Source organism: Rhinopithecus roxellana, chromosome 2, assembly GCF_007565055.1.
Source record: "Rhinopithecus roxellana isolate Shanxi Qingling chromosome 2, ASM756505v1, whole genome shotgun sequence".
In the NCBI taxonomy this organism is placed as follows: Eukaryota; Metazoa; Chordata; class Mammalia; order Primates; family Cercopithecidae; genus Rhinopithecus; species Rhinopithecus roxellana.
The window spans coordinates 39,505,492-39,518,783 of record NC_044550.1 but is presented as its reverse complement, the minus strand read 5'-3'; the positions used below and the strand labels follow the sequence as shown (position 1 = coordinate 39,518,783).

Below are 13,292 nucleotides of genomic sequence, written 5' to 3'. Positions count from 1 at the left end.
GACGGGGTTTCACTGTGTTAGCCCAGGATCAGATACTATCTTAATCACTTTGAGTCATTATTCTCTGTGCACAAGGTAGAGCTGATCAAATTGTGTGTTATGATAGTAGAAAATAAGTATACAAACATGAGATAAAAATGTTTTTAAAAGTTGTATCTAACTTCACATTAATTTAGGATTAAAAAAAAAAAAAAGACATTTATTCCACATCAGGATCAGACCATTACATTTAGCTATAAACAGCATGGATGCAAAAAAAAAAAAAAAAAAACTACATTAAAACCTTTGGTTGGAATGTTTTACACTTTGAACAGAACAGAAACTAAAATAACCTGTTATACAATTAGTCACAAATACAGTCCTATTTTTGCCCATACACATGAGTATTTGTCTAAAACATGTCTTCTTTGTAGCAGCTAGGCCCTGCCACCACTGTGCTTGGCTGAGTTCACAAATCTGAATCTTCCCTGTCAATTCTCCAGCTCTCCTCTTCTGCTAAGCTTTGTTCCCTAATTAAAATCTTCTGCCACTGCCATAGCTACTGCTGCTACTGGAACCACCATAGCCACCTTGATTTTATGCTTTGGCAAAGTATTGGACTCCACCACTACAGAGGCCAGAGCTTCCACCTCCAAAGTTTCCTCCCTTCATGGGTCCAAAATTCGAAGACTGATTGTTGTTACTGCCAAAATCTTTGTAACTTCCACCACCTCCAAAATTGCTTCCATCATTACCAAATCCATTATAGCTGTCCACACTGACACCATATCCACGACCACCATGGCTGCCACCAAAGCCACTATGACCACTGAATTTTCCTCCACAACCCAAGTTGTCATTTCCACCAAAACCACCTCCATGACCACCACCAATGTTATCAGAACCACTTCGCCTCTTTGGCTAGAGGAAGCACTAGCCATCTCTTGCTTTGACAGGACTATCCTAGCTTCACAGTTGTGACCATTCACAGTGTGGTATTTCTGAATGACAATCTTATCCATGGAGTCGTGGTCGTCAAAGGTTACAAAGGCAAAGCCCCTTTTCTTGCCACTGCCTTGGTCAGTCATGATTTCGATCACTTCAATTTTCCCATACTGTGCAAAATAATCTCTTAGGTGATGTTCTTCACTGTCTTTTTTAATGCCACCAACAAATACCTTTTTCACAGATAAGTGGGCACCTGGTCTTTGAGAATCTTCTCTTGAGACAGCTCTCTTTGGTTCCATGACTCTTCCATCCACCTTGTGTGGCCTTGCATCCATGGCTGCATCCACCTTCTCCATAGTGGCATAAGTGACAAACCCAAAGCCCCTAGAGTGCTTGGTGTTTGAACCTCTCATTACTGCACCATCCCTGAGCATTCCCCATTGCTCAAAATGGCTCCTCAGGCTCTCATCTGTTGTTTCAAAGCTTGACCCTCCAATGAAGAGCTTCCTCAACTGTTTGGGTTATTTAGGAGACTCTGACTTAGACATAACGGCAGGGTGAAGAGAGACTGTAATGATGCTTCTTCAGCAGCATCCACGGGCTGATTTAGGAGTTAATGGTAGTTATTGTAGAATTTGTCAAAAAGATTGTGATTAGGTTTTCAAATACAGGTATCTATTTTGAGAAGGTTGACCCAATGTCAGATTGATAATAGGTTTAATATATTTAATTTGTAATGAATTGTAGACTCTTTAAATTACAAGATTATCAGATTCTCAGGTTGGTTTCAAATAACTTACCACGTAACCATGATCTTCCAGCTGCTCTAAGGACAATACAAATTTTTAAATCACATTAAATACTCCATTAGAACTACCTTATAGCTCCCTTCTCAAAAATAATTGCTTATTCTGACAAGTACTAATAACAAAAATGAGTGACTGAGGCAAATATCTCAATCAATCAAGGTTTATTAAGCCAGCTTTAGGGCACTGATATATTAACAGTTTGGATACTTGTCCCCTCAAATCTCATGTTGAAATGCAATCGCCCGTGTTGGAGGTGGGACCTCATGGGAGTAGTTTGGGTCATTGGGGCAGATTCTTCATAGCTTGGTGCTTTTCTCACAAAAGTGAGTGAGTTGGCCTGAGATTTCGCTGTTTAAAAGTGTGTGGTATATTCTCACTTGCTTTCTTTCTCGCTACCACTCTCACCGTGAGGTATGTTGGGTCCCCCTTTGCCTTCTACCATGATTGTAAGCTTCCTGAGGATCATGATTGTAAGCTTCCTGAGGCTTCCTCACCAAAAGTAGATGCCAGCATCACGCATCTTGTGTAATCATCATCATTGTGAGCCAATTTAATGTAGTTTCTTTATAAATTACGCAGTCTCTGATATTTCTTTACAGCAATGCAAGAATGGGGCAACAAGGTGTGGTCAGGAAAAACACAAGCGACAAATATCCAAAGACATTTTTAAGGGGTTTAGTATGTACAGGGGAAGGCATGTAGGAAGAATGGCAGGTAGGCAGTATAGCAAATGGTTACATTATCATGAGACTTTAGTTAGTGCCCAGTAAATCTACATTTTGCATAAGATAAGGGGAATGTTAGAAGAAAAAAGTAGTAAAGGAAGAATCAATTATGCAAACATTTCTAGGGAGGTGGGGGAAAGATCAATCTCCTCTTGTCTTTGTTCTTCACCTGGGAACATAAGCTTGTAATCTACATTATCAGTGTGGAATCTGTGGACTTGAAACAGACTTTAGTTTTAGACCTGAGACCTTTTACCTTTCTGTGGAGATCTGGCTAATGCTTTATGTTAGTAATAGTTATTCATTTGGAAGAATGTGTTGCATGACTCAGCTCCCAGGCCTAACTTTCATTTTGGCGTAAGGAGTTTGGGGGTCTTGAGAGTTTTAAAAAATTTTCCTTCAGACACTATAAACAGTAGTAATAACAACCATTTGCAGAGTATTGCTTTGTACCAGTACTACTCTATATACTTTTTGTGAATTAACTTGAAACCTTACAACAACCCTACAGGGGTTATTTTTATTTTACAGATGAGGAAATTCAAACTTAAAGGATGTAAGTCATTTGGCAAGGTCACAAGACATGGTAGAGATTTTTATTCCACACTTATTCCATGCTCATTCCAAGCATGTTTGGCTATGATGTCCATACCTTTCCTCTGGTCCACACTGCAGTGGTTATAGTGAAGGGTCAGAGAAGAATCCTGAGAAGCAGAAGGAAACCGTGGTTCTAGAATATGCACAAAAACAACTATGCCTGGTGGTTCATGTCATCATTTTTTGCAAGACTCCTGGACTAATGTTCAAAATCTTGATTCTCTTTCTTGTTTTGTATTTGTATAGTTCTGTCAGGGGAGTAGATTAAGTGGACTTGTATTTGTTTCTTGCCCACAGAGCAGATTTCTACGTGCTCTGACTTGCTGCTATGAGACCAGGTCTACTTGATCTGTTCGCCACTCCCTAGATCATCCTATGTTTCCCCATCAGACTATTGAAAGTAAAAGGCACATCCCAGTCACCTGTCACTATCAGTCTTAAGGCAGAGAATAAAATATTTCCACAGGGATACCACACACCCAGCTAAAGATAAGGCCCCATATGTGGGCTTGTGGACTTAGAATTGGTATAGCCACATAAGCCTTTGTCTCGGTCTTTATGGGAAATCTAGTAGAAATGAACTCCTGTCTTATAACTTTGATATTCCAGTAGAGGGAACATTGCCCAATCCTGCTATTGCAGAAGCTCCATCTCTCTATCTCTCACTTCCCACCAGTTTCTGGAAATCTCTAACAGCAGATTTCAGGATAATTCTCAACAGAGAGGGGTCATCCATCATTCCTCTTTTTCTCTTGTAGTTTATTTGCTCCAAAAGTCTCAGGTACTGTTGACATTGTTGTTTGCCTCTCAGAGTCACAAGTCATGCTGTGTCACACTGCTCTAAGACTGATCTTTAAATGCAGATAACATCTGTTTTCTGCCCTCATGATCTGGTGACCATTCCCTCAAATACTGCTATCTGCCACCCGCTACCTTGATGTCCTAAATGGAGGTCTACCTTGCACTCCAAATTTTCACAGAGAATTTAATGTGGTACTCAATCTTGCTGTTACTGCTTGCTCCAATAATACATTGGTATAAATGAGAGTGGGCTAGAGTACCAAAGATAAACATTGATCCAGGGACCCTCTCAAAGTTTTCCACCCAGACCTTCCTCTTGTTCTTCTGGTAATTCATGCCTTCCCACCAGTTATGTAATGAATCTTTTTTGGTTTGGTTTGAAGCTCTCCAGTCTGGAGAAAATACCTAAGTCTTCTTTTGTTTAATTTAGAAACATTAACAATAGTTGCATTTATTGAAAACTAGTCAGAGCTGTCACCGTTTTGGTTCCTCCCACAATTTCAGACTTTTTTCCCATAACATGTACATGCTTTTTAGCCTATAAAATGTGCTTCGAACACTGACTTTCAAAACCCTGTGGTAGGTTGAATAATGGCCCCCAAAGATGTCATTGTCCTAATCCCTAGAACCAATAAATATATCACCTTGTATTATAAAAAGGACTTTGTAGAAATGATGAAATTAAGAATATTGAAACGAGAAATTTATCCCCAATTATCCTGAGTGGGCCAGATATCATCACAATGTTGTTATAGAAAAGATGCAGGAGGTATTAGAGTTAGACAGAAGGCAATGTGACAGAACAAAGGGACAGAAAGAAAGACATGAAGAAGCTATGCATTGGAGATGCAGGGAGACGCAGAAAGGAAGCCATAAGGCAAGGAATGTAGACAGCCTTCCGAGCTGGAAAAATCAAAGAAACGCATTCTCCCCTAGGACCTCCAGAACAAACCAGCCTGTGGACGCTTTGACTTTAGCTCAGTGAAACTGATTTTTGTCTTCTGGTCTCCCAAATAGTAAGACAATAAATTTATATTGTTTTTAGGTACTAAATTTGTGGTAATTTTTTCCAGCAGCATTAAGAAACTAATACACTGCCTCCATCTTCAATCCAACTGCTCCCTCTTTGCTCCAGAAATTCCAAAGCCACTACCATCTCTCAGGCACTGCTTAGCTCTTTGCATAAATAATTACAATGCATAAGTTTAGTAACAACTACAAAAATGTGTAGCATTTTTAATACAATGAGAAAATAAAGTTTAATTAAGAAACTTAACCTCAAGATCACACAAGAGGTGTTACAACTGGACTTTATTCCCTGATCCACCTAATTATTCACAGCCTATGTTCTTAATCACCATATGAACTGACTGCATCTTCTTTCTTCTTTCCATACGTCATTAATGAAGTCTATGTTGGGTTTTTAACCACATTTTAAAATCTAAAATTTACACAGAGGGGATTCTGGATCCCAGGCAGATTTCCTACTAAATACCTCTCATTAAGTGTGTCAGGCCTCCTGCTTGCCTTGGGCCTTACACCTGAGGTGATGCAATGAAAGTCACATCTATTGTCTCACACACTGGGACACACCCTTCATAGGGTAAGGAGAGGAATAGATGTTTCCTTCTGCTTGTAAAGGAGAAGGAAGAAGTTGTCGCACTACCCTCCTGAAAGGGTCTTCATGGAAATACAATGAGCTGGAGCCCTAACTCCAACCCTTTGGGATGTAAATACCTTTCCCCTGGAACCTAGTAGCCCTCCGGTCTTCACTTTGTGTGTCCTACTGATGTCTTTAGGGTCTGTGGGCTTCATCTCTTTTGATATGTAAATAGTTAGGAAGATGGCATTCCACTCTCCCCAGCACTTTAGGGCTTAATCTAGGGACCAAGTCCTGGATGTAACCTTTGGGCTTTCTTAGGGGAGATTAGAGATATTTTATTATTCTTTTGGATCCATCCACTAACTGGAAAAAATGACTACAGTTTTAATTCTCATGGTCTTAGAACAGAAAAAGACTTTTCACAAGAACACTGAGGAATCCAAGGAAGTTTTGTTTCCCACAGCCTAAAACATACGTCACTGAGTCAAGGATAAGTTGGTAATGGCATTTACAGAGCTTCCAGAATGGTTCACATTTGTTTATTGCTATACAATTTAAAAATTGTTTTTCCATCTCATATTTTGTATTCTGAGAACATAACATTGGGGTTACATAGAAACCATTATACTCACTTTTCAGGGTTGGAAATAGAGTCTGTAATCGTTTCCTGACTACAGTTATCCAGCTGCTTAGGACAAGCCTGCACTTGCTCCCAGGCATCAGGCTGCCAACCTAGGCCCCTTCCCTCTGCTGCAGGCAATAAACTAGGGCTCAGGAGTCCAGGGACATGTGCTGAATCAGAAACACACACACACACACACACACACACACACACACAAACACACACACAAAACCTTGCTCTCCCCTCCTCCACCAACTTGTCTCCTTTTTGGGTTTGGAAAGGTGTTCTTTCCCAGATGGCTCAGATCTTTCCCTAACATGAGATGACAGCCTTTGTCCCTAATGTGGAGTCTAGGTACCCTCCTGCCATTCTGGGACAATTTGAATTCAAATTTATAGTCTTAGAAAACATTTAAACCATTATCACAACTGTAAAGAACTGGATCTGCGTTCCATTCAGTAATTATTATCTCTCCATTAAGGTTGGAAAATGAAACCTTTCTCAACTAGACCTTTACACAAGTAAAGTACTCAGGCACTCACTTTTTCTTTTTCTTTTTTCCATTGCACAAATTACTTGAGTTCTAAAGAAGAATCCACTTTACTGTAAGGTAGCTCCCAGCTTCATTAAGAAAAAAAATGCATAATCGGAAAACCATTAACAACTTAATTTGAATGAGAGCTTTTTAAAAATTTCTATTAAAATTGGAAACATTTTAAAGATGTAAAATTGAATAATAGGTTGGTTGCAGTGAAACAAGATGGATATTTTATATAAAACATGTATTTTAAAGGTGGGGATCTGCCTTTGAAAAAGCATCAGATATGCTTTCTTGAACAAGAGAGAAACAAGGGAAGTGCTGCCTAGTGGCAACTGTCCAGTGGGCCTGAGACGTGGTCTGTTCTAAAGTCCTACCATCTTGAGTACTCAAGAAAAACAAAAGGTTGAAAAGTATGAAACAAAACTAGGCATGATATTTTTTGGAAAGGTTTTATTTTCATGGTTTTCTTCTGTTAAAATACATCGATAAATAAGCTCTATTATTCTAAATCATAGAGGAGCATTACATAATTAATACAAAACAAAGCATCATGTCTCACAAGGAAGACATAAAATATCCAAAGGATAATTAGAACATTGTAGTTTTTACAGCTTCAACATCAGAAATCTTGACAGTTTTGATAAATAACAACTGACATTCTTCTAAACAGTTACAAAAATAGATGGAACATACATGCATTTATCTTAACAGTGATCTGACTATTAGCTTGGATCCCCACTATTTATTTTTAGCTGCTATCACAGTGTCTGGCATGATATGATCTCTTCCCCACCGTTTAATTAATGGAGAATATATAAAATCCATCATCGTCAAGTTAGATGACAGTAAGGACTGAACTTTGGTTTAACACAAAAATACCTTTCAAAATGACAGTACAGTGAATTACCAAACACATTCATATCTTTCAATATCAGAAAGAACCTTAATAGACAAGCTTTGAAAAATATATACATACATACATACATATATAAATAATTAGAAGTACCTTCATAAGAAGCAGTTGAACACATTAAACACAGTCCAAGTGCACCCAGGAGCTAATTGTTTTTCTTCTTTCACTTTGATTCCTCTAAGAATAGACCTCCTTTAGGAATTGTAGCGAATATGCTTCCTCCTTCTCTCTAGGTCAGTTAGTGTTGCCACTGTGATGAAAAAATGCTGTTAGTAGGTACTCAGGAAACTGACCCCACACATCCTTTTTCCCACCTTAGATCCTTACCTTCTAGGGTTTTTCAAACGTGATCGTTCCTCCTAGCCCACACTAAGTGGTTATTACTTGTACGAAAGTTGTTCTGTGTAGCAAAATAAAGCCCCAGGCTCCGGGACGCTATTTAACTAGAAATAGTGGACCTGTGGTCACAATTGTATTATTTGCTTCAAAAAGTGAAACAAGGGTTATACACAGGTTAAAAATCTATGTGCATGACTTCACATAAGGTTCACAGCAAACCTTTTGAAGTAGCTATTACTGTTTTCAGATTTTGTTAAGACTCAGGATACTGACAGGTAGAGCCCAGGCATGAACGACTCATGAGAGTCTGACTGGAACGTCTCTACTTTTCACCAGGGAGAGTTGAGTCCCACTGTGCCCCAAATCAGGGGGGTTCACTTTTCAGGTCTGATGCCCATGAGGGAGTGAAATAAACATCCTGAAATAGGTAGGAGTCATTTTAGCATCATTAGCCAAATTCACATAATCTTAAAGAAAGGCACATTTACCCTCACTTATTTCAGTAGGGGTTAGGCCCGGGAATGGAGGACACTGAAATACTGAAATATCCTCTGGTATCAGAGCAGATTAATAACCTTAATGGCAACTTTAACTGTGAAAATAATAATCATATTTCTAGTCCTTCAACTAACCCCTGGGTTTCCCTTATTTTATTTTTGGGAGCCAGATGCCAGTATTTCTGACCAACGGCCCCAGTCACCCGTGTACGTGGAAACCATAACTCACCTATTCAGCATCTTTTGATGATTTTCTGAACCATGGGTGCTGCGGGGTTGAGACACACTTTCTGCCCATTCTTGAGTGTGGCTCTGCAGAGGGAAGGGAATCCCGTGAGGCAGGAGGTCGGGCTGGGGACAGGGTTGGGGCAGCAGGAGGGTCTGGGACGCGGGCGGTGGCAGCGGTAGCGCGGGGCGGGACTTACATGACTTCGGTTTGGGCGCAGTGGGGTCCAGGGAATGTCAGGTTCACACTTCGGATGTTCTTGGGGTGAATTCCCTGCAGGATCTGCAAGCACTGGCAGCGCAGTTCAGAGACCACGGGCCCTCCTACGGAAGAAGAGACTTGCTGGGTGAGCGGGACTGTGGCGCGAGGCGTCACCCCAGCCGTGTCGCTCCCCGGGGACCCCAGGGAGCCGGGACCCACCTGCCGCCCGCCGGCCGGCGGCCACCAGGAGCACGAGCAGGAGTAGCAGCGCCACCCGCAGGAGCCGGGGAGGGCCGGGGGCAGCGTGGGGTGCGGCGCAGGTCATCAGGCTCAGAAGGCTGGTCGGGCAGCAGTGCGAGGAGCAGGGGAACTGACAGGGAGGTGCCTGCAGCCCAGGCTCTGTGGCTGTCCGAGATCGGTGAACCCTTTTAATGCATGGTTGGGGCTGAAAAGTCTGGAAACCCCGGATCAGGGAAATTCTCGGAGCTCCAGGTCGATCCGGAGTACAGAAGAAAAGGGCTGACCCTGCCCCCTGGGTGGTGGGTGGTGGGCGGTGGCTGGTTACCCACTGGTGCCGCCTCCCCGGTTCGCCTTCCAGAGTAACTCCCGTGAACTATGGGATATTCGCTTTCTGCCCCAAATCCCTGGAAGAGCACTGAGTCCACCTCGCTGGAAATACCGCCTGCGGGGAAGGACCCTGGACAGGGAGGAGAGTAAGAGCTGGGGCGGATCCCTGAGAACCACAGCAAGGGAGTCGCGAACTCTTTAGAAGACAGTGATAACTACTTAGTTAATAGGGTTGGGATGGGGGATTTAAGAGGAATTAAGGAGGGCCTTGAAGGCTAGATTTTGTTTAGCTAGCTATCTTCTAGACATCGTATTCTCTATCTAATTAACCTCTCTCTGTCTATTCTGTCTCTGCTTTTCGGTTTAGCATATTTCACATATATCTGAAATCAATGTTCCCTGTAAAAATACAGCAGCCATCATGTCAGATTCCAGAGAAGAATGTTCTGCTTGTTCCTTGTGTTGCATATTCTCTAATCACGCATGGAATATCTTGTTTACGTTTTCCATTTGGTGGCAACAGATTATCAGTGTCCAAAGTCGAATTCAGTGTTAGTTTCAGTGGAAGCCCAGGCTGTAACATGACCTTTTTTTTTCCCTATCCTGCATAACTTCCTTCTTCCCTCTGAAATACTGGAACTTCCAAAAGTCCCTAGAGATCTCCTTCTCCCCCTACCAGAAGTTCAGATTTGATATATGACATAATGGGATTGGCTATCACTCTGAAGCTGGGCACTGGCTGTCACTCCCATATGTCACAGATTTGATCTATGACATGAGGGACTTGCTGGGTCCAGCAGCCTCATGGACTATTTCTGGTTCTCTGTCTTTGGACGGCACAGCACATGACACTGGGGAGTGGGTACCTGGTGTGCAAGCACTCTTCCCACTGAAGCAGCAGATATCCATTCAGATGAAATACAAACACCAGATCCCACATAGAGACACATTCCATTTACTATCAGACTCTCTGGTATTTGATGTTGGACCTGCTTCCTCTGGAAACAGGCATTGCGGCTTTCTGATCATGAATTTCAGCCTTTTAACCCGACGTCTCTATCACTTTTTCTACCGTTTTAGAGAATTTATTTTGATTCATCATCAGGTTTTAGAGGGTTTTAGTGTGAATCTCCAAGTCAGTTTCAGACCTCTCTGAGACATGGAGTAAAACAGAGAGAAGAGAGGAGAAAGGAATGGCCTCTGCCTAGAGTACAGAGCTCTGCACAGCCCAGTTCAAGGCATAAGAGCTCTTGCCCCTAGCCAAACACAGGGCAATACAACTTGGCTGCCTGCATTTAGTTGCAGAGCATCACCTGCAGATTGTTTAACCTCTGTGTGCTAAGCCCAAGGTAGTTATGAGAAATGAGTCAACATTTGTGAGAGTCATCATGGATTAAGTGCCTTATAAAAGTTTTTTAAATAGAAAAATGGAAAAATAGAAAATGGAAATAGCTTTTCCCAATGTTGCCTAAACAGAAAACCAATCTGCTATGAATTATTCTATAAAGAAGAAAAGAGGATCTAATAAAAGGTTCACTCCCTAATTTTTTTTACGTTTAAAATTTTCTGTATCCCTACTGCCACCCAACTGTACTTAGCTATACACAGCACCATATAGAGCAGTGTGAGTCCTTAAGAAATCAAAGCAGGTCCTAGAATGACGGCTATTCATATAAATGCAATCTCAGTGTCCAAAATGTCCTCGTAGCTACTGGTGCTCACAGGGACCTGTGCTGTCATTACAGTAATCTTGGGCAATGGGTGGAAAGGTGTGCTAGAATGTTGTGTTGCTTTAAAACAGATCCTATCATTAGTATTTCTGTTCTGATCTTTTTCAATTATTTCCTTTCGCATGTTTTCCTGATTACTTAAATTCCATGGCAGAAAGGATACAAGAAAAGCCTTGGCCCAATGGAGGACAAAATACAAAGTGCCCTAAATGTCTTCAGCCATGTCAAGCTATAATAAATGCTGCAAACTTCTAAATTAAAAAAAAAAAAAGTAAAACACACACACACACACACACACACACACACACAAACTTGAGGCTGCTCTGCTTATGGAACAGCCGTTCTTTCGCTTCTGTATTTCTCTAATAAACTTGCTTTCACTTAAAAGATAAATCAAAAAATAAACTCAGGAATTTACAAAAAATTAACATGAAATTAAATTTTCCACATCTGACTTTCAGAAAGGAAGATACATCTGTACTTTACTAGGAGATGCACTTAGATGGGAGGGGGGACATATTTTACTATTGAGACAGAGCCTTGATTTATTTTGTAGCCCCAGTTTCAAACACTTTATCTGTAAAAAGAAGTTTAAATATAAAAGCTCCATCTTATTTATTGGAAAAGATGTACAAAATCCATGACTATATTAAAAAATACTTAAGCATGATCCTAAGAGAAAAACCCAGAGAATTAAGAAATTCAAATTTGTATTGGGGGTAGGAAATGGCATATAACTTCCAGGTTATAAAGTATGTGACTCGCTCATGAATGATTGAAAGGTTATGGGATTACCCCTTTTATTATTACCCTTTTTGGGGAATTTGATGATAAACTGGCCTAGAAATATGAAAGTGATTCTTTAAAATTTGAAAAATGTAAATGTTTTGTTTTCTAATGGTAGTTGTAATACATGTTCATTGTATCAAGTTTATCACAGTCAGCAAGGCATGAAGAGTTTTTTTTCTCTCTCTAATCTCTTTTCACATTTCTCTATGAAACCGACTTTAATGGGTTGCTGATAATTTGCTTGCTTTTCTTCAATAAACATAGGAGTTAATAGCACATCATAGGTTTACATACTCCCATTGTGGATTATGTACTCTGCAGGAAAGCTGTAAAACCTCATCCCTATTTGTCTCCAATGACTCTGGTTCATACCTAAGCATTCTACAAATATTTGTTGAAATAATGCATAAATGAATGGCTTTGGGCCACTGTTTTAGAATCTAAGTGTCCTGAGGTGAGTACATATGGAAATTGCCCTTGAAGAATTGCAGCATGTCCTTGTTTTTTGTTGCCTTTTTCACCTCTCAGTACCGAATAAAACCTCTCAGTAGACCTAAGTAAACCCAGATGATACAGCTGGGCCAGAGCCAGAGTTTAAATTTTAGAGTAAGAGCTAAGGAAAAGTATCTTACCTGGGACAGCTCATTTCAGAATATGAATCTTGGCTTAGATATCTCTGAAGCTAATTTCTGCCAAGTTCTAAGAACATAGATGGGACCTGCAAAGGCATTCAAAGCCAGGAGACCTGAGCTGCTTGAGTCTGGAACAGAATAGGGGAAATGTCAGAAATAAAGCAAGGGAATTTGTCCTAGATGGAGCTGGAGTATCTGTGCTTGGCCTTTATGGATCATCTGTCTCATGGCAGATGGGAGGAGCCAGCTAATTCAAGGTTCATCATATAGACAGAAAGTGAGAAGATAATAGGTACATTTCCCACACGCTTTTAAATTAATCTATGTGTATAAGGCACAGTGATAAATTTAGTAAAGTCCAACTTCTAATGCAAAATTCTATTTAGCCTGTCTACTTTCTTTAGCAATGCTAGATTATTTATTTTTCTGTTTCTGGCATGATAATCTGATGATATGATCAGTCTACAAATACTTAAAATCATTCGGATATCATTGAGAATCATCCAATGTATTAGATTTTGCCAGTTTTCTTGGGGGATAAGGGGGTAGTTATTGGCTTTTAAAAGTGTTTTATACATTGTTTTGCCGCTCCATTTTCCTAAGATCCTTTCCTGAACTATTCAGAACTGGTTATTAATTAAATAAATGATACTATGATCACATAATGTAAACAATATCTGAAATACAGGATTGCCAAAATTGCAAAAGAGTAAGGAAATGAGAAAACTTCTCTTGGAAATAATTACATAATAAATTTGTTTTGGAAATTAAAC

At 40.4% G+C, this 13,292-nt stretch overlaps 2 pseudogenes; both read right to left on the bottom strand.

The window, feature by feature from the left end:
* Nucleotides 1-513: 513 nt before the first annotated feature.
* Nucleotides 514-1,475, bottom strand: LOC104658887 (annotated as a pseudogene).
* Nucleotides 1,476-7,078: 5,603 nt separating this feature from the next.
* Nucleotides 7,079-9,278, bottom strand: LOC104658877 (annotated as a pseudogene).
* Nucleotides 9,279-13,292: the final 4,014 nt, after the last annotated feature.